Here is a 22,631-nt window from a genome sequence, read left to right as displayed (position 1 = left end):
TCTATCAATCTTTGCATTTACAGAGTTTCTTTTATCCAGTGATCTCAAGGAAATTATTTTGATGTCTTCACTCATGCTGTGAATATTGGTGCCCACTGATCAGCCCACAGGATTACATTCTAAATAACCTGTAATGTAAGTGCAATCAGTCTGATTTCACTGACAAAGAAACTGAGACTCCAGACAATTGATTGCCTTGTTCGTCTTCCAAAAAATGTTGGAGTCTGTAGAGTAAAACTGGTTTCTCCTCTCCTGTTTCCATTTCCTGTCCCAGCCTCAAGCTCTAGTTGATCTATTCTCACTATTATCATTTCTCTGACACTAACACAAAAAATTATGCACCCTATTTGTAAACATATCAACAGTGTCATTTTACAGAATAGTTTTAATTGTCCTGCTTTGTTGCTAATGACGTTTAAATGAATCAGAAAACAGTGAGTTTATGAGCTTGGTTTGGTATATTCTATAAAGCTGAGTATGATGCATCTTTACTTTATGCATCTGCACTATGTAAATGTCCATTTTGTAAAGAGGTAAATATATATGGTATGTGTATACACCTGTTCTTTTAGAAGAGTCTTATCAGTAAAGTGATGGTCTCATTTTGAAAATAAACACCTGGTTTATTATGAGTACTTATTAAAAACTCCAGTGACTTGAAACAGAAAACTATTTATATCGTAACCAGAGGCTGCTGTAGTTTTTAAACAAAACTCCCATTGATTTCCGTGGAGTTCCAAATTTTAAAATGTAATTTTATATCCTATCATGATTATTTATTGTCCTTAGGAACTTGGATGAAAGCAAGTGATTCAAAGCAAAACCAGATAAATATTCATAGAAAAATCTTCTAAATCTTAAGAATTTCGTTTAAAATTTACCTTGTCTATTTGAGTTTCTAAATACAAAATATGATATAAAATTATAACCATGTTACAGATTCTATAGTTGAATTTCTGTGTACATTTTGAAAGTGCCTGTTGCTAGCTAGGTAACCATACTTGGTATCACCTGCATTAAAAAAATTGGACCTTTAATAATTTCCTGAGTATCAGTATTTTGGTCAGGAAAACCCTGCTAGAAATCTTGCTAGAAATAACATGGTGAATAAGACCAGCTGGATCAGTTCTGCCTATGATTAGGATCATGTTTGCACCCAAAGGAATCTCATTCCTGTTGCTATATTTTCTCTATTCAAACTACATCTCTATGACCTATAGAGGTGTCATTTTGTTTCGCCTGTGCTGTACTCTTGAATTTGCTTAACTGTATACATAATTGATCCAATGCAACTTCTGAGCTACTTCTGAAGTTATTTTGGCTCTTTGTGATGTCCTAGCATCTCTCTTTCTCACACAAAACTTTGGCCTTTAGCTTGTAACATGCTGCAGCTGGGACTATCAGGAGGTTTGGAAACTGTGGTGTGTAATGGTCATTTCTCCATGGTGAAGAACAGTCTTTGTGGGAGAGGTCTTACCGGCTTTGAACAGCAGCAGGTGAGTTCCTCTCTCCCCTTTGGATGATTAAAATTATTTTTACTGAGGCAGAGTACCCTTGAATATTACAGGTTTCTTTTGAGTTGATAACTTTCATGACTCCCAAATACTTGTGAAGTGTGTCCCAGTTAAATCAAATGTATTGCTAAGCTATCTCAGTTCTGAATACTTTGTGCAATGTATTTCTTTACCCAAAAAATTCTAGAAAGGCCTTATGAACTTTTTGAAACATACCCTCTGGAAGAGTCTATTCAAAAGGATCAGTTTCCTTTCTTCTTCTGCTGTGAGTGTACTGAAAATGTTATAAGGCTTATCACTGATAAGAGTCAATGGTGATTCAAATTAATTGCAGTTATTTCCAGGAGTGTCATCTTAGAACAATGAAACAAATCTCTGAGCTAGTGCACAGATTTTCAGACATGCCCCAAATACCTCCTCTTGAATTAAGTGTTAAATTCTTTGCCTGTTTCTTGACAAACATATCTGTTATAGATACAGCATCTGCTATAACTACAAGAGGAAAAGTGTATCTGAGGAGTTTGTGAGCTTGGCTTTAGAATGAACAAATTTGAAATTTAAAAAAGCTAACTAAAATCTCTCCTTTATAGGTATGTTTTGAATTGATTCTGTAGTTTCTTTGAGTCTAGGCATGAGTGAATGTAAAGTTCAGACAGAAGACACACTCCTCTTCAGTGATCCAATTTCAAACTGCCTAACTGGTCTTTTATTCACAAGCATGCATATTGAAAAGAGAGCACAATGTAGATGGGAATGGCTGAAGTAAGCTACGCATCATAGTGATGAGGTATGCATTTTTCTCTGAAACCTTTTTTCTGCTAAGGGGCAAAATAATCTGACGATTACACAGTAATGTTGTCTTTAACGTCAGAATTTTTTTTTCCTCTTGTGATCCTGTTCCTCTTTTTTTTTTTTATGTTTTACCTATGCATGCAGCACTGTGGACCTGTGTTTTTCATCCCAGAGTATTCTCATTTGCTTTTAAGATAAGGAAATCTGGGTTTAAAGAGAAGTTTATGCTGATAGAATCTCAGGACTGCATAAATCTGCCAGTTGTATCGACTCCTTTTGCAATAGTACAGTGTGTATGAAGCAAATACAGAAGTTGTACATTTATCATCAAAGCCTGTAGAAAAAATATTCTTAGGATCTTTAATTTCTGTAGCTCTCCCACCTAACATCTCCTTCAGAGGTTTGATTATTGCTCTGTGATAGACGCCTTAGAAAAACCCAAGACAGATAAGATAGATCTAATTTCTAACCCTGACATCTCTGCCACCCATTCATTACTCTTTTTTAGAGTTCTTGCTATGCCCTGTGAAAGTAAATGTGTCAGTTACATCTGCAGTTTCTATCAGAGGGGGGAAAGTTGTTGTCTATTAACATCAGAGCTATTAAAAAGTGGAGCAAATTGTGTACAGTTCAGAATCTCCTCACTTAGGTGAATAATCAGTCTGGCAGGAGAAGATCATTCTACCTGTTTGTCGGTGAGTGCAGGCGAGCGACATCTGCTCCACTGTTGTTGTTTGTTTTAAACACATATTTCATAATTGTTGTGTGAAAAGGCATCCTTCATCTCCTTGGCCAGCTTAGGGAATGTTTGAAATCAAGCAACATTTGTTTTATCATATAAAAACTGTGTGTCCCTGTGCTTTTGTACCACTCCTAATCTCCACAGTGACTCTCAGTGGGTAACTTAAAAATGTACAAGAACGTCTCAAAACACATCTTGAAGAAAGAAGAGAGCAAGAGAGAGAGAAAAAAGAGCAACTCATCTAAAGTTACACCATCATCTTTAACAGCTGTGTGCATATTAAAGGAAGTAATGGGGGAGTGAAGGTACTGCATATTTCAAAGCTGAACTGTTGCAGTAACAATAAGAAAGGGGGGATGTTGTGCAGAGTTAGCCAAGTGTTTGAAGTACATTACCGTAAGCCAAACCAATGAAGTGGACAAGATTTCTAGCATGCTGCAGTGGTGCCTCTGCGTACTTAATAACAGATGTTTGGTCTCTCTAGGCAGATAATTGTCCTGCTGTAAGGTTGGCTTGACCTGTGTGAGCAATACTGTGTACAGCACTGAAGCAGTAACAAATGATCATAGCTTTTCTCTTTTTACTGGTAGAATGCTTAGCCACGCTTCCTTTTAAGCACATAATTACTCCAAAGCAACTGGAGCCCATACATCCTCCTTGCCTAATGGCTCTGAAGCCATTTTGCTATAATTTATGGGGACAGGGTTCAAAGTTTTAATAATATTTGGATAATATCATTGCCAAAATGTCTTTGAGCTGTGATGAATAGAATGAGAGTGGGCACATTTCGATTCTGTGCATGACAGTGCGAGTGTTAACAGCACCATACTTTGTTCAACCTTTATGGAAACATTCACGAGCCAATTTGCTCATGAATTATAGATATGAGCATGAAGAATTATAAACAGCAGTGGAAAACATACAGGGTTGCTTGTTCATAAGGCACTGTCCTGTTAGTGGCTCTTCTTTATGCAGATAAATGAATTGCTGGGAATACAAAAATGGTTTAAATAAACCCTTAGCAGATAATGTATTAGCACATCAACATAAAATACGCATGCAGTGTGGCATGCTTTTGGATATTTATGTTTATACTCTCTGCTCAAGTGGCTCACTGATTTTTTGGCTTCCTATCATTCACCTAATAATTTCAGCATCCTAACTGCACCTCTGGGTATGTTTATCTGACAATCCAAGCTGTTCTTTGCTTTATGTTGCTTGCTGAAATTGGCTTACCAATTTGCTCTGCAAGTCGCTTCAGTGTATGATAGGTTAATGATGTTAATCAAAGCTAAATAAGAGTAGAGATGATCCTTTCATTGAAAGCATAGACCAGCCTAGGCCAGAAAGTGATAGCATTGATGAAGCAAACAGGATAGGTGGTATTAGATCACAAAAATAACATCAAAGTAATGTGTCGGTAAAGCTAATGTACACCTAGAGCTTCATCCAAAGCCTCCTGAAGGTCTGTAGGAGTCTCTGCTGATTTCAGTAAGATTTAGACCAGGCGCATAAAATTCTGCAGCGTTTGGCTAAGAATATTTTTTTTCCAGTTTGCTTGATAGGAAAAAAAACATATCATGAATAAACTGTGGCTAAATTCTGTAGATAATTCATCAGTGAAAGGTTAAGAATTTGTTAAGTAAAGAGCACAAGTATTTTTCATTACACAAACCTGATAGAAGTGCTGACTTTCTCCATGCGTGGCAGCTGCTCTCAATGACAAACAAAAAGAAATGCAAATACAAACAAGAATTATTTAAAATGTTCCCAACAGTGATGGTAGATAGAAACAATTTAATAAATACTCTTTGTTTAATTCCATCAACGATATTGAAGGGGGTGCTTCATATAATCAAAGGGCTGTTTGTTGACAGAAATGATCAGCTGACAAAAGTCCCAAATCACCCTGGCCACTAAGTATGCATGTAGATATCTAGATGTGACAAATGTAGGTTTGGCAATTATTTCTGAAAAACTATTTTGTATTTGATAGCCTTACTTGAAAATCTTAATGTTTATTATGAAATTTTAATGTTCATTTCTTGAAGATTCTTTTAAATATAAGCCTTAATTGCCTTGTGTAAACAGGTTGGGTTTTTTTTCTCAATGACTTGAACAGTGTTCGCAAGCTAAAATTATTTCCTCTGATTATGCTGAGGCCTAAAGACACCATGAACTTCCATAGCTGTTAAAAAAAAATCAACCAAAAAAATGAACTAATGTATGTGGGATTCAACTACTCTTCCAGTCTTCAAATAATATCGTGTAATCATATAAAAAATTTGATTGGTAACTCCTGTGGTTATCTTAAAATAATACATGGACTGTTTTAATTCTGTATTAAGTTGTTGACTAAGTCTTTAAAAATAGGCATATTTCTGTATTGAGTTATCACAAGAAGATGAAATATATACTTTATTCTTCCTCCTAATTCTTTTCCTCCTCAGAAATTAAAAATACATCTCTGTATTTTTCTTAATTGATTTCTGGAAAAACTGTGATCTCTAAGAATGAATTGAGAGACAGGAGTGATAAAGGCAGAAGTAGTTTTACATTTTGAACAATTCCAACAAGGGGCTGAATATTCAACAACTGATAGGCCAAATAACAAGTTGTTAACTTCACAATGCACAGTCACAGAGTACGTATGTGTCACTTTGAGCAAAGATTGAAAAGACGTTAGAATTAGGGATTTAACAGCCAGTTTTGATTAAATCAAAACAATCAGAGTAGTTGCATTTGCAACAGAATTAGGTTTAAAAAATCCAGACTCGGAATATGTTGCCAGACTTCACAGTTCAAGCTTATTCAAGGATAAGTTTTTCAGGTGATACCTTTGAAAAATAGATATTGCAGAATACTTGAGGACTCTTCTGGCAAATGACAATGTACATTCAATTATTTTGTCTCCTGTCCATGACTTAGAACAGTCAACAGAGCCACAGAAATGCTGCTATTTGCTTTTCTGTAGAGAGAATTCCATCATATTTAAAGTCAGGTCATAGGAAATCCTGATTTTTTAGGTCATGTTTAATGGTTATGCTCAATGGAATAAAAAAGGAACACAGATAAATCCATATTGTCCATTTCTATAAACTGAAAATATTTAAATTGAAATTAGTAGAAACCAGCTCCAGATCTGTCTCTTTTTCTCCCTTTTTATTCATTCACATACAGTTTGTCAGTACCTGCTTTGATCAAAAATGTTCACTCCTCATATACACCACAAAGCACAGGGATCCGTCCCAGGACAGTGTATCACAAACAGAGGACACGTCAGTGTAGGAGCCTGAAAGCCTCAAAAATTGCATTATGCCACAGGAAGAGGATGGGTTTATGCCCAACTAACTATGTCATTTCTACCTATAGTTGGAGAGGAACACTTCCAATTTATCTGCAGCCCTTTTACTCCTGGAACAATTGAATTATCAGTCTTTGGAGAACTGCTGATTTCTGTTTTCAAATCACATCTTGTTAAAAGTTCCAGTGATGTAGTTTGATATCATCCCATCAAGAGAAATTAACTCAGACATAGATATGATACCAACCCTTTATTCTTCAATCTGTGTTCTGTCAAGGAAAGGTGCACTCCACTCACTGTAGAGGGATTTCTTAGTACCTACATCAAACAAAAAGCCTGAGGGAAGTCACCAGAGTGCATAAAATGTGGTCCATAAGCCTCCATGGAAGGTGTAACCGCTAATTTAACTCAGAAACTCACATAACTCAGTAGCTTATGGGCCAAAGTGTATCCTCCCCCTCACCTGCCTAGAAGACAAGCATATGCTACCATACCCCTATCCACAGAGTTTAGGGAAAGCTAATGAATAATGAAGAATGCCAGGTAAACCCTCAAAAGCTCTGTAGATCATGGTATGTGAAGCTTTTGGATTCACATGCAAAGTTTATTCAAAACATCTATGCCTAAATAAATTTGCCTTGAAGTCTTATGAGAATAGTCATTCTTTATAAGATTTGCAAAACCTGCTGGTTTTTATTTGACAGGAAATGCACCTAAATACAGCCAAGTGAATGATTTAGTGATATCCCTCATCGGGGAAGATCCCAGCATACGCAATAGGCTGAAAGTTCTACAGAGTCAAACTTCTCTCTATGCTTAAAAGTATTTATCCCAAAACAATGCACAAAAAATGTTCAAGGTGGTTTTGTTTCATTTGTCCCCATTTACCTCTTTTCATCCTCACATCGTGCTACACTTCTACCCCTGAAAATTGGTGCTGTTCATGGCAAAGTTCATGGCAAAAGGAGAATTCTGGAGATCTCCATTGTTTAGTGCTGGCAGATGTTGAATCTTTGGTAAGACTACAAAGTATTTTCGTTTGGCCTTAGATAAAATTAGTCTGTTGTGCCTACTTCTAAATGATACACCTCTCCAGGTACACTTCTAGTTTATCACCTCCTTGTGCAGTGGAATTCGAAGTGACCTGCTTCCTCTAATTGAATGGGAGTTCTATTCGATCACCCTGTCCTTTAATTTAGCTCTCCCACCTAGAACAATGGGTGATTAACACAAGTCAAAACAAGAGCATAAAGGAAAAAGGCAGCACAACCCGCCTTGATGCAGCTGCTCAACTCCAATGTTTGCCTGCTGTGTAGCAGCATGTTACGGTCACTGCCAAGCCTTGATCTTCTCTCTCTCTGTGTCAGTACTCCAAGGATCCATCCTTTAAGCAGCACAGATCACACAATTATACATTGTTGGAGAACTTCAGTGTCACTTCTAAGCAGTACAGATTCTGCAACTTGAAACAAAAGTGAATTAAACAGAAATACACAAACGGTTTTAAGTATTGTTTTGGTTTGGGTTTTTTTCATTCATAGTGCTGCTTCTATTACCACCAATGCTCTTTTTTCCCCTTAAGTTATTGAAATGCTTATCTGCCTATATGTCAGACATCTCGGTTTTAAGGTTTTTGGGTTTTTCATTTTCATCTTGATCCTAATGCCAGCATAATATCTCATCAAGCTGTCCCTTCCTTAGATCACAATATGTTTAAGATCTTGCTTTAAAAGAGTTGAACTTTTATTCTGGAAATCATCTTATATTTGTCTGCATATAATTCCTAGAAAGTTGTTTCAATGCAATACATTTTGGTGCTGGTCCAAAGGCTTATAATATCAGTGAAATGAAACTCAATGATTGAAATTACTTTGAATCAGGCTGAGGAAAATGCATGTGAAATATTAGCATTGATAGTGACCTCTTTAAAACCATATGGAAAAAATATATGATTTAAGAGGGATAAAGCCATTAAGCTGTGTAGAATTTACTTTTAAAAGCTTATAAAATGTATCAGAGAGCAAGAATGTTTCTGTCAATGCTAACTACAAGAGGTTGCAAACAAATCAGTTGTCCAGGTGTCTATGCACATTTCTGAATAGACAGTAAGGTGCAGTCTGTCCCAGAAACTCTGGGAAGGTTTTCCTTCACAGTTTCTCAGAGAGCATATAATGTCACTTACTCAGGCCCAAACCAAAGACAGCACGACTTTTCCTTAGGTTAGTAATCTTTGCATCAAGCTGTTGATTTTCCTTCAAAACCTGACAGACGTGTACTCAATTTCAAATGTACGCGATAGGACTCCTTAGAAAAAAAAAATGTCTTTCACCTCTGGAGACAAATCTCCACATTCCTAAAAGGACAGGGTTACTTGATAATCACTAGTTAAAATTAGACTCTGCATACCTGCTATGATTCAGTGTTTAGAAAACAAACAGATAGGGTTAGATCCAAACAAAGGATTCATTTTAATAGTAAACATATTTAAGAGGGTGCCTGTGTAAATGTGAATTGTTTAGGGGATGGATTACCATTTTGCATACATTTTAGGGCTCTGAGAGAAGCCATTAAGGGATTAACACCTCCGATTTATGAAAATGCAAGGATGATAAAGAAACAATAGGGGTGACAGCATTGTGTAAACGACATTGATTCATTTCAGAACAGGGCTGTTAACTGCTGGAAATGAAGAAATAAATGGAACAATGGATAGATGCTTTTACCAGCTTGTCATTAATTAGCAGTGAGCACAATTCTTTTATTGTCCTTTTTGAAAAATACAAAATTGGTAGGAAAATACAAGCACTGAACAAATAGATTACTCTGTGTCACTAGGCTGACATCTGCATTTTCTTTCTTCTCTAATATATTTTGTTTTTCAAATGATATCGAACTTTTAGCCTGGCAGCAAGCCCAAATTTTGCTTCCTCTGAAATTCCTAAAAGGATTCATTTTCATCCTTGAAACCTTACTGCTTTATAAAAGCATAACAAAAGCCATGATTGAGAAAGGGTTAATAAACGTTAGTGAATCCCCCGTAACACAGCTTCGAAGCACAAACAACAGTTCAATGCACTATTCTGCTGACCTACTGCATCCGATCAACTGTGGTTTTATTTCTAGCAATGCCAGCAGGTGGGAACTGACAACATGTTTCTTTGGAATCGTAAAGAAAGATCGTCTCTGATGGAGAATTAGCTGGAAGTAAGTGAGGTTGTTTGGCACAGATCTAAGCAGGGACAATGCTTGATTATGGCTATCACTCTCCAGCTGCTGTCAGAATGTTAAGTTTGCTTTCTTGAGGCCTGACATCTAACACATTTCTTTTTCTAATTAGTATCTGGTACTGTAAGATGTTGATATTTTACTGCATGTCACATATGCAGGGCTGAAATACATCACTGAACTCAGAGGTAGGTGTGGGTGCTAGGAATTAAGTTTTTACCTCTCATAGTGAATTCAAAGCATCTCTTAAAAAAGCTATGTGGATGGAGAAGTTAGTGTGTATAAACCTCCAGTGTTGTTGCCTGAGAAAGGATGCAGAGTGAAGCTTACAAACCAAACATCAGCTAGGCAAAATACTCTGAACACTGGTTTTATTTTCATCAGCATATTCAGGCAATATTTTGTTCACTAATATTTCCTCATCCTGGAAGCAGAGCAGTGTATTTCCCAGCTGCAGATGCAAGGGTTTGGGGGTATTTACACCATCCTAAAGAAGGAGAAGCCCTGCCCACCAGATTCAGGTAAATTAATTAAACTCAGCATAAGATTTGCCATTTTGCCACCTGTGTAATGATATTGTAGGTAAGGAGGAGTCAGGGCTTACATCTGGGGCAAGTATGTGGGAACTAATGTGTGGATTCAGGTGTGACTGAAAAATGAGATTGCAGGTATAAATTCAGCCAATGCTCAGCAGAAGTCTACTCACACTGCTGCAAAGTTCTATGAAATTTTCTGTGTGTCTAAGAGTGTGGGGGTTTTTTGTTTGGTTTTATTTTTCAGGCTAACAGTACAGGCATTATTTCATAAACTACTTTAACATCCTGAGGTAAAGGTGGGAGTGGTTTTTTCATCCAAGGTGAAGACAGTAATTTCTCACCTTAAATGCACATAATAGGTTTCATCGGAAACTCTGATTGTTTGTGAGAGAGGGCTCTTCAGCAACAAGTAGGTGAGCTGAATCTTTATTTTTTTATTGCACAAAAAAAATGGATTTGTATTCAGAAGACTAGGACTGATTTTTATTACTAAAGTGTTGCCATTTATTAGATGGTGCCTGGACAAGTCACAGTCACAAAAAATATTTAGGAAAAAAATTGCCAATTTAATTTTTGTTTCTTGTTCAAAAGTTCCTTACAAGTTAGTACTTTTTAGATTGAGTCTATCTGAGTTTCAATAATATTCTCCCAGAGAGAATAGGCATAATTATTTTGTAAATTTATCAACCTTGGTAGTACAGCTCCTGGTGTTCCAAAGATGTTTACAGTAATTTGAGGCACTTACAGTGTTCCAAGTCAAAATGTTAATAACCAGTCCTCATGCAAACAGCCAGGTCACACCTTGCTCCAAGCTTTCAGCAGTACTGGATCTCTAAAGTGTATGTTTATGGTTTGCAGAGCAAAAAAAGTGTTTAATGCAGTTTTCATGAATGCAAGTCTGTACCCTAAACAGTCATTTCAAAACCAGTCTTGCAAAGATACAAGTCTTTTGCTCCTTGGGGGGGGGAACAAAAAACCACAAAAAAAACCCACCTTTTTTCAGCATCAGAGATAAATGAAACCTGTATTTGTTGCAATTATTTTATTCTATATGTGTGTCTTCCTTTCTTTGTTTGCCAGGAAAGGTATCCATTTTGCACATGCACTTAACTCCGTCTGCTTGTAACTAATCTAGGTCTCCAACAAGGTTTAAATTCTCGTATTGGGTTGACAAAGAAAGGGGACACAAGGCTATAAAGCTGTAAAAAGAGGTGTTTAGCAAGGTTTCCTTCTACATATAGTAGAGATTCTTCATCATATGTGAAAGTCATTGAGACTCTGTGAGGGTTCCTAGAATTATCTGTACAGAAGAAAACAATTGTAAAGGTCTTATTGTAGTAGAGCACTGAAGCACATGATTTACTCTCAGTCTGCAAGCAGTCCCATTGATTTCCGAAACTAGTGACATGCAGAAGGTTAAACATGTGCTTTGCTGGGTTGGGGCCAAACCTGGTATCATTCTTCTGAATAGTTTACAAAAACTTTTACTGTTATTAAAAAAAAAAAGTCATAAAGATATGTTGTATTTTAAGTCCGGGTATAAAAGAACCAGCTCTGGTTCAAAAATAAGCTATTTTTGCAAACACAGTAGGATTTTTTGGCTCTGTTGCTGCTGTAAGCACAGCAGGCCCCCTGTGCATCATCCCTTGCACGGCTGGACAAGTACTGCGGTTATATTAACTTTCCTTCATAGGTTGCCTATTCAGGGGAATTTACCCTTCAAAGAACAGTTGTAGAAAAATCTCCAAGCACATCAAGCTATACTGTTAAATACAGGATGGAGATTTTAAAGACATTACAATTGACTTTGAATTCTGAGCAGGTGCAATTCAGCATCTTCCATAAGATTCGTGTTAAACTCAGGTCTGAGGAATATATTAGTTCTGAGCTACATTCTCAGAGGCAAACTGCTTCATGTCAGTGGAATTATATGTCATATATTTAATGTGTGGAACTCTGAAGTTTTCTACAGAATAAAAATTCTGAGTCTAGGTGAGTTATAAAACTTTTGCTCTGACTGGGAAAAAACCCCCAAACTTCTAAAAGTGTAAAATCTAATCCATAAGAAGGAAAATCAAGTGAGGTGATGAGCTCTTTTTGCATATCTCTAATTTCTGTTCCAGTGTGATCTTTTACGTTGAATGACTCATGAGCACTAGTAGTCTTTATAGTTAATTTACCATCTCTAATTTCTTTCATATTGATTTTGATGAGATTTCAGGTGTGTCCCATATTGACTCACTCTCTCCTAATTTCTATGAGGATCTGAAAGGAAAAATGTAATATATAAAGACTGGATGGCACTCTTACTCTGCACTTCATCATGATGCATTCATCAGTTCTATGTCAGCAATACTTCAGCAGTATGAGATTCGTAAGTTTCCAGAAACCGTATAGCACAATTTCACTAATTCCTCCATGTATTCTCTTCTTTTGACAGATTATTGAGAAATTAACGTCGTATAACTAATCTAAATACAATTACCATGGCAGGTTTAGTCAGGATTTTGGACCATCTGCTTCCTCAGTTCTGTAATAAGAGCAAACCTCTTGTTTAGAGTGATACGTTGGAGATACCTTGGAGGCTGTGAAATATGTTTGAGAAAGCTATCCCAAAGTAAACAGATCTGCTTGATGGAGTGATCCACAATCACTCCCTGAGTTGTCATTCTTACTGTACAGTGCAAGTGGATTAAAAACATTCATAAATGAAGTACTAAAGAATAGCTCTTCTGAAACATTTGCTTTCAGGAGCTACTAGTAATGTCCATGCTGGGACTTATGGGCTGAGAAGACCTGCTCATTCTGGTGAGAATCATGCATGTCTTAGCTAGCAGAGTGCATGTTTCAGTAACATGGAAGTGCTGGGTGAATGCCAGAACACCGCAATTTTGGAAGAGCCTCTCTCACTCGTTTTGATTTTCTCATTGCATAACTGAACTTCCAATGTTGTATCCAGCTAATAAAGGGGTGGGGAAAAACATAAGAGGAAGGAAAATGTTCAAAGGGTTCTGTTGAATCTTTCATGATGGAAAAAGGAAAAAACCCATGCTTTGGTGCCTGACATTCTCCAGTTTATGAAATAAGAGTTCTGAAAGTTTTGGCCATATTTACATTCACATACTTAGAGTTTTATTCATGTCCTCATAAATAAGTTATCTTTAACTGCAACCAAAAAAGGATTTTGTACAGTTTAGTGCCCTTTTATGGTTGACATTAATTTAAAACACTCCATACGGGGCATGGTACTGCAGGATCAATTAAAATAAATGCAGTCATGAAAGTTACATGAAGTACTGTCTGCCAGAGCCTTGCAGACACTGTTCTTCATATGGCTGTTTGCCACCTTAGCTAAACAGAGAAAAACAGCTATATATGTCATTTATTTCATATTAATTGGTGGCCTTATGACAGGAAAGCAAAAGTCCCTGACCAAATCAAGTCTTCTCAGATAAAAATCTTAAGTAGTTTTAAGAGGATTTTAACTTAGTCTGTTAAAACATTCAGTCAAGTCTCCTTCAAAATAGCCGCCAAACAGCTATGCTGACTGTAGGGCCTCACCAAGGCAGGTTCCTAAAACATGACTGTTAATCACTACGTTTGTGTTAAGAAAATAAACACAAAACAAAAATCTAGACAAACTTGCACTGGTGTGTTCAGGTCTTCCTAGTTCCAAGATCTTAAAAACAAAAAAGAGATGAGTGTAAAATAAAGCATGTGTCAGATGGGAACCAGCCTTCACGTGTAATCTGTGGGGAAAAAAAGTCATGACAAGTTTTCTGTTGTCCCTGCATGAAAAGCTGTTGATTCCAGCTTTGGTGAGCTCAGGAGCTGCACTAATTTGACATTCCAGGATAATGCTCAAAAGGGAAAAAGTAGGAAACAGGGACTCCAATTTTAGATGGTTTCAATCCTTCCAGTCCAGCTCACCAGAAGCAAACTGTACCATGCTGTAAGCCGTGGTACATCTTTAACCACAGTGGGTTTTGTAGCCCCCTCCCCCAAAATGTAGCAATAAGAAATGCATTACAAGTTCTTTGAGCAACAACAGTATAAAGTCATTTTTCCATTTGTGGGGATTTTTCTCCCTAAGGCCTGATTGTGTGAAAAAAGGACATAACTTGCTATTGCAGAGTTACTGTTGGGAACGTACTGGAAGGGTACATTCAGCAATGGTAGAGTCTGGACCATAGAGCCTCCAGTGGCCCCTGTAATCCTAATTTTTGTGTATATATTAACATTTGAATGAAACAGGAAATCTAAATTAGATCGTGCCATCAGTTTTAGAAAGATGAGGTTTTAGAATGTCTCAGAGATGTCAAATTTATGCACTCCTTATCCTGACCTAGCATTTTTTTCCTAATCTATCAAAGATAAGGACATATCTGTGCAGAAAGTGGAGACTTATTTTGCTCTTTCCTATGTAGATGCTGCTTTGTCAGAACTTTTTAATCATTATCTATTTTTCAGATATATGAGAATATTTTTTTACTTAACCTCTCAGATAACATTTTATTCATTAATAAAATCTTTACTCCTCCCAATGGTAGATGAAAAGGATAAATGGATTTCTGAAGAGTTAGTGATCATTAACACAAATATAATTATATATGTATATAAAATATTCACTCGCTCAGCTCTGATCTGCCAATATTTCTATTGACATTTCATCACAACTGTTTTATCTGTTTCTTGAGAACATGAGAGAATCATCTGTGAAATGCCAGTTTGTTGGCAAGCTGCTTTTTTATACTGTGAGACCAAAGTGTTTTGTAACTGAATTCATTGGAGGGGTCTCTAGGTAGTGTCTGGTTACTAAATCCCTGGTAAGAGAATGATAATAAAGTAGGTGGGCCAGAATTTGTCCATTTAATCTTATGTTGAGTCCCTGTAATTTCAGTGATACATGACATGGCCAGAATAAAAGCAAGGGGTTCAACACAGCTTGTTATCTTTATCTGTAAACAGCTGTTTATTGTATTACAGAAAACAAAACACTGGATAGCTGTAGGATAAACACGTGTTTAAATCTGTTCCCCAGACTAGATGGTACTGTAAGTTATATGATAATTAGAGGATGCATACACTTAGGTTAATTGCCAGATAACAATACAAAGTTGTTGCAGTGTGGTACAATATGTGCCAAGAAAATCCTGTATATTTGTGTTTTCTACTGCTAACACAAATACCTGTGCACTAAAACATAACAAAAAAAAATCATGTCTGAACTATTTCCATTCTCCTTCTGAGGGACTGTATTTCAACATATGGTGTCAATAATGAAAAGATAGACTGTGCAAGAGCACCGTCTCTCTATACTGCCATCGTATTCTCTTTAGATTGTTGATATTTATGGATATGTTCCTATGGAAAACACATTCAGGTCACTTTTATTTTCTTGCTCTTCTTTGACTTGTTGAAACGGTTACATCTGTGTCAGTGTATCAATTTAACATCATTTTTTCCAATGAAAAATAGTAAAAGTTTGGACATCTTTTGGCAAGACTGGAGACTTTTGTCCAACCAGGTGGACAAACAGGCCTGGCTGTAAATAACAAGTTGAAGTATACTGTTTTCAGTCAACAAGTAATGGAGTTACTCCTCTTATAAGTCATTATAATTATATACATGTGCGCTCTTACAGAGACATTTATTCAGTTGATGCTTGCTCAGAATCTTAGTATTATAGATACAGGACTTTTGGAAATTTATTTTGATAGTTTGGCAGCTCCAATAACATAATGCAATAATTGACCATGCTACATTCTTTGGAACTTTGCACAGATTTTATTTAAAAACATAACAACATAAATATCTCTGCATGCAGTATTTTGATAGCTTTTTTGAGGACAGAGAGAAAACTTTTTTACTTCATCTTTGTAAACAAGAACTCATTTCCTAAATATTTTGCTTTTGGATTCATTCACTTATAGTTGGGGGGGGGCAAAATTCTCAAATTATTTTAGATAATTCAAACTTCCTGAGGAAAGCAAAACCAAAAAAATGTTAATAGTTCATACCAATCTGATTTGGGGGAAATTCTTCATTGACCTCACATCTGAAGCTTGATTTAATATGAGGAAGACACCCCAGCTGGGCACTCTGGTAGCGTAAGAACAACTGCATATCAGTCTGACATACTCTACCAGCTCCAGTCATGGTCAGTTGTCAGTGCTCTAAGGAAAGCAAAACAAAAACCAGAAGCCAAATTATACATCAAAAGGGAAACAGTTTTTTCTCCTGCACTGCAGGCAACCAGCAGACCACCTCAGAATGGGATTCATATACTATGTCAGAAAGAAACAGTCAACAAACAGTCCTTTTAGTCTACACCACCCCATATCTACAACAACAATCTGTATGGCCAAGAACTCATATTACAAAATTATTTTTTAAATTCCAGGATTACCCTGATTTCAGACATAGAGTCCTTTCCAGAAATCATATTAAACTTGTAAATAATCTTTACATTTTTTAACCAAGTGACATATATGCAGAAATAATTGCTCCTCTCTATGAGATTTTGTACGTTACTTGAGTGATGCATTATATAGCCACAGCACGAGCTGAGCTGAAGTCTTTAAAGATTTTTTTTTTTTTTTCTTGTATTGGGAGGAAGGGAAAGGCTGATGGCTTTAAATATCTTACAACAGGATTTTGATTCTGGGGGAGAGCAGTCCCAAAAGAAAAGATCTCATATTAAGAGTGGTGAAATGCTCTAGACGTTCTTATAACGGATTTTTTTTCCCCTATCTTGATCAAATAACACAGCATAATCTTGTATATGTGCATCTCTGACAAAAAAAAAAGAAAAAAAGACCTTTACTTAGTATTGATATATTTGAAGCTTGTGGTATCATAATGCTACCTTGCCAAGTGGGAGCATTAAAAAAAAGGGAAATATTTTCTATTCAAATATATTTCTACTGAGATAGCATGAAAATATGGTATCATTCTAAAAAGACTGAATTTAACAGAAAAAAATTAGTTTCTGGGTAAATTAGGGGTTACAAAGCGTTACTACAAATATGGGATAATATTATTAAGGAGCAGTTATGAAGTGATGCTCTGGTATTCTTAAATTAGTGTTATGCTTACTGATGTTTAGAGAGCCTCTGCATGAGTTTTGTGATCAGCTAAAGGACTGGCATAGCACAGATTGAATAATGTATTTTATAGTCTGCTATTCAGTAGATCAAACTCTGTGAACAAGATACTTAAATTGTCTCTTATTTCAATATTGTTCTGAAAGACTAATGGTGAGGAAATAATAGTACTTTTGTAGTAGTAATGGTATTAGAAATATTAGTATTTAGAAGTAGTAATAGTATTTTTGTTCATGTCTGTAGAACAAATGGGTGGAAAAAAAGGAGTGAGTTATGGTGCTGGAGAAGGTTTCACATTATGTGCTGAGCAGCACTCTATGAATGATGGTTCTGGTGTTTGCTATTCAAAGGTAATTCATAGCACAGTACAGATTTAGACTCAGTTATAGTGTGAGTTTAGCTGGATAACGTGTACCTTTACTTGAGTATAGTTTTACTTTCCAGTCTAATTTTGTTTGTTTGCTTTCAGCTTTGCATAATTAATTAGAAAGTCTGGTTAATGCAAGAGAAACAGCATGTCCAACTGTTTCTCACAGATGTCAATTGAAATGAGCTATCAAATTAATGCCATATGACAATGACAGTTTTGTAAATCATCCTTTGACCTGATTTGCCTCTGGAAGAGTTTATGCCAAAAATATTTATTCTAATACAGGCACATACCGACCATTTTTATCCCACCCACAAGCAATTTATCCTCGAGTCTTAATGTAGAAAAACTATTTGAAATTAATTGGAAGTTTTGCTTGATAAAGGAGTCTAGTTTTGACTGCTAAACCAGCCAGTTCCAGAATCAAATTTTTACTGTTAGTAAAATATGTTATTATATTCCCTCTACTACTACTATCAGCAATGTTAATGATAGCTACTGATTACCTTCTGTATTATTAGGAATAAGGAATATTTGTAATTGTTTTCAACAAGCAGAAGCTTGAGGTCATGGATCACTAGTGTACTGCAATGAAAGTGCGTTAACTCCTGGGCCAGAATCCTCACGTAATAGCAAAAAGGCTCTAAACTTTTTTTTTCAGTGAAATTTGCATGTTTCTCTCAGAATACTTTATTCTTAATAAAGGAAAACATTTTTTAATTAGGCAGAAGGAATGTAATCATAAAATTGTTACATTTCTTTTATGGAAGCTGAAAAAATGCACACTATAATTAAAAATAACATATGATCATTAATGAAAAAGTCATTGCCTGTCCCTAATGCCAGGCTTCTTGCTTGACAAGAAAGAGGGAGGAATCTGACATATTAAAAGAAGCTGTTTATTGAAAAATATTAAATTGTACTAGAAGTTTCATTTTCATACATTATATGATTTAATACCGCCCTAACAAGGGAAAGAAAAAAATGTGTTTGTACCTTTTTTTGAGTCTTTATGATGAAGAAGAAAGCAGGAAAGGTTTGGCAGATATTTTAGACTGTTTGCTTTAAAGTTGTTTTTTGTGCTTGTTTTTAACTGAGAACTATCATGAATAAGAAACAGTTGTTTCTCTGTTTTTTTTCCTGGAGGATCCCTTTGTCTCAAGAGGACTAGAAAGGAATCTTTCACAAAGATTTTCTCTCAGTTGTGGTATTGCTGATGTCAAGAATGCAAAAATCATGAGTCAGCACTCCAAAAGTCACGAGACTGCATTAAAAAAAAAAGTGATCTTTTAAAATAAATATTTGGCACTCTTTTTTGAGCCTTTATGGTAAATGTATGGCATATTTTTATACTTTTTCTGCAAATAGAAATCTTATTTTTCAAAACAAAAGAAGAAACAAGAAGAAACAGATGAGCTTTCTCAAAAATTTGCATGACTCCCAGAAATGGTTTTTTAAAGAACGTTTGAAGCATTACAAACGTTGCAACGTAATTGCAGGTGTTGGCAACATGGCAATTATTTGTAAGAACTTTGATCTAAATAGAGGTTAATAAAAACAAGTGAAAAAAACTGATTGAAAGAAAAGCAAAGAAACCTTCCTTTGCATTTCAGAAGCTTGGGCTGCTGTAATACCATTTGTTCTGCAGTCCTCCCAAGAAATCTTTAAGCACAAATTCAAGAGAATAGGCCTCGTGTCTTTAAGGTTAAATAAAATGACATATACACATCTGATTACCAGATACAAGATATAGTCAGATAATGACAAATAACACTTTGATTTTGGCAAAAAAAAAAATAAGCAAACTAGTGCAGATGCTGCTGTTTCAAAGATATAAGACCTTTACCACAGTTTAAAAGACAAAGACTATTTGAATCTAACAACATGGTTTCTGGCCAGAAAAAGCTACAATTATATTTAAAAACGTCACCTCATTCACATTCAATGATCACAGAAAATAGAAACATTTTAAGGAGTAATTATAAACATCTGCTAAAGAAAAAATGAAAACATGACTAAGACAGAAATGAGCTGCCAACATAAAGTATTGTGTGAACAGATCCACCAGAAAAATACCATTTCTGTGGATGGGTTCTGTTTGGAATGTGAAAAATTTGATGATTATAAAAAAGATTAGAATCCACCTAAGAACATTTTACTTTAAGTAAATCTGGCTGTCTATTCAAATATCAAGGACTGTGGCTACACTTGCATTCTGCAGCAGCTTCAGCCCCTGCTGCTTCTCCTGCCTTGTTCCAACAGAAGCATTTGCACAGTCACAGTGAACTGGACTCAAACTAATCTAACAGTTTTTTTCTTTCTTTTTCAGCTGAGTTATTTTTCAGCTGGATCAGTTAAGAAAAAGTCAATGGCAGTGCAGATGGTGATGACAGCTCATACAAGAATGCTGCTAGATTTCGAACCATTGCCTCGAAATACTGATTTCAAACTTCAGTGCTGTAATGACAACATGAAGGTAAATCAGATCCTTCTGTTTCTTAGAAAGTGTTCTCCCAGTCTGAGGGCAAAAACCAAGTGGAAGACATCTATAAATCTACGCCTCAACACAGCATTTAAAGTTCTTGAGCGGCTTGCAGGACACAGGGCTGTTTTGTAAGATCTGTTGACTCCAGCACAGAGAAACAGAATGACTGAGTTAACACAGAAGAGAAAGTGAAGGTGTGAATCACCCAATTTTCAGGTATAACTGTGCCAGTTAAAGAAGTTTCTGTGAACAGCTAATACCACTGATTGTAGAGATACAATGCCACGTGTCTTCTGGCACAAGTGATCATGTGCACATTTTCTAAAATACTGCAGGCAGCCTGGATTTGCTCAAGTCATCTTTTCTTAATGCGAAACATTACATCTATAAACAGTTGTTCTGACCGAAAATGTTTTATCACCATCCATTGGTAGAAGCTTGCAACTCCCCCAGTTCAGCTGGCTGACCAGTTCATCTGAATTATTCCTAATCTATCCCTTTCTGTAACTGGGGAAAATCAGACAGATTACATGTGGCTGTGGGCAGACAAATGGTGCTGGGTTAAAAGGTTAGTGAGCACAGGTGTCTTGCATTGTCCTCCATTGTTGCAGCTTTCCCTGCCCAGAGAGCCTGCTGACTGTCCATAGGTTGAACAGATGATACTTAGTCATCTTTCCACACCTCCCCCTCCTTCTTGTTTTGTTTTTTGTTTTTTTTTAAACTGGATTAAGTTGCTGTTTGAATTCATGAAATTGCCATAAGAATGCCTGCCCTTCTGCAGCATAGGGGGCAATACAGGCAAAACAAATACCTGTTGGCAAGGTAGGTGTGATTCTTTGCTCCAATGGCAATACCAGTTTGAGTACAAGGCAAACCATCAATTAAAAAAACCAAGCCCACAATCTTTAGAATTGACCAGATTTGAGAATGTGAAAAGGAACTTCCAGGAAATGGGAGACTCCTAGAGACCTTGCTGATGGTTGGAAGACTGCAGCACCTTCCTTATGAGGACAGGCTGAGAGAGTTGGGGGTGTTCAGCCTGCAGAAGAGAAGGCTCTGGGGAGACCTTAGAACAGCCTCCCAGTACTTAAAGGGGCTACAGGAAAGGTGGGGAGGGACTCTTGATCAGGGAGTGTAGGGATAGGATGAGGGGCAATGGTTTTAAACTGAAAGAGGGCAGATTTAGATGAGATATAAGGAAGAAATTCTTTCCTGTGAGGGCAGTGAGACACTGGCACAGGTTGCCCAGAGAAGCTGTGGCTGCCCCCTCCCTGGCAGTGTTCAAGGCCAGGTTGGACGGGGCTTTGAGCAACCTGGTCTAGTGGAAGGTGTCCCTGCCCATGGCAGGGGGGTTGATGATCTTCGAGGTCCCAAAACTATTCTATTATTAGCTTTCTAAAAAAACCTCTGAAACTGTAAGAACGAAATAGCTTGATGTCCATGACTTCTTATAGTTTATACTCAGGCTATGTGCTGGTTATATCACGAAGTTATAGGAGCTTGGAACCCTGAAGGCTGTGATGATGGAGGGAGGGTGGTTATGTTTATCATGTGGTCTTAAATCTCAAAATATATGTATAGATGTTGTTTGGGGAGGTATATTTTTGCTGCTGGATGTCTAGAAATTACATATGTGGAGACCTGAGGACTCTGAGCAGATTGCCTCCATTTGAGTGTCAATTGAGTCTGCACTCTGGAAATACAGTAGGAAGCCCAGTTTTCTTAAACTCCTGAGCAATCAAAGCCAAATACTCATGAAAAGCATCTTTCTAAGGGATTTCCTTGGAATATGGCACAGGATTTCAAAAGATCGATGAGTCTTCTTGAAGATCTTAAAATCTGTGAAATATTGAATGTGTACTTTTAAACTGCATTTGTTTGGTAGTTTGGTAATGGAGAATTGACTACTGGTTTTAGCCTGTGGCTAGGAAACCAGTAACAGCAGTTATATAATAAATCAACAGAGAACCATCTTTTGACATTCTCACAGTGAACTGCAAGCAAGCTAGTATTTTCCCTAGAAAGTTATTCCATTCTTTTATCTAGGTTGAAGAAGCCAAAACGAAACCTATTTCCAAGTGCTGGAATCCCCACTATTGTTAGAAGATGATCCTGCATAAAGAGTACAGGTAAAAATAACATTTTTGCTTTCCTTTAAGGAAATAAGAACTTCCAGAGGTGTCATAAAACTAGTACATCTTATTAAATTGGGATTATCATCCTGAATACTTGTAGATAATAGGAAAATAAATGGGGTTCAAACCTACCATTTTAATGAAGTACCAGCCCTCCAGGTTCATGGTGTGCTGCCTTCGTTAAAGCCATAGGTCACAAGCCATGGGTTCCATGATACACTAAGTCTGTCTTTAGGCTCCTATTACTGGATGAAAATGGTGCAATGAAATAATGCAAAGTATTGAAGTGGACTAAAGCCACCCTGTTCGTTCAAAATTTGTTTTTAAAAAATTTGACTTTTTACTTGTAGGCTTTATGTGTGACTAGAAACCATTTTTTCAACATCTAAATTTAATCCTGTTTAAGTATCACTCATCATTTT

The 22,631-nt window shown here is 36.5% G+C and overlaps 1 long non-coding RNA gene across 1 annotated transcript in view; it reads left to right on the top strand.

The window, feature by feature from the left end:
• The window catches only part of LOC141929837 (uncharacterized), a 66,412-nt gene extending 44,222 nt beyond the window's left edge, over positions 1 to 22,190 (top strand). The window contains exons 2-3 of the long non-coding RNA XR_012625119.1: positions 19,919 to 20,065; positions 22,121 to 22,190. This is a non-coding gene — a long non-coding RNA (uncharacterized LOC141929837). The remainder of the gene's footprint in view (positions 1 to 19,918; positions 20,066 to 22,120) is intronic.
• Positions 22,191 to 22,631: the final 441 nt, after the last annotated feature.

This window comes from Strix aluco, chromosome 14 (genome assembly GCF_031877795.1).
Source record: "Strix aluco isolate bStrAlu1 chromosome 14, bStrAlu1.hap1, whole genome shotgun sequence".
In the NCBI taxonomy this organism is placed as follows: Eukaryota; Metazoa; Chordata; class Aves; order Strigiformes; family Strigidae; genus Strix; species Strix aluco.
Note: the sequence above shows the minus strand (reverse complement) of the source record. Positions and strands in the feature narration are given on the sequence as shown.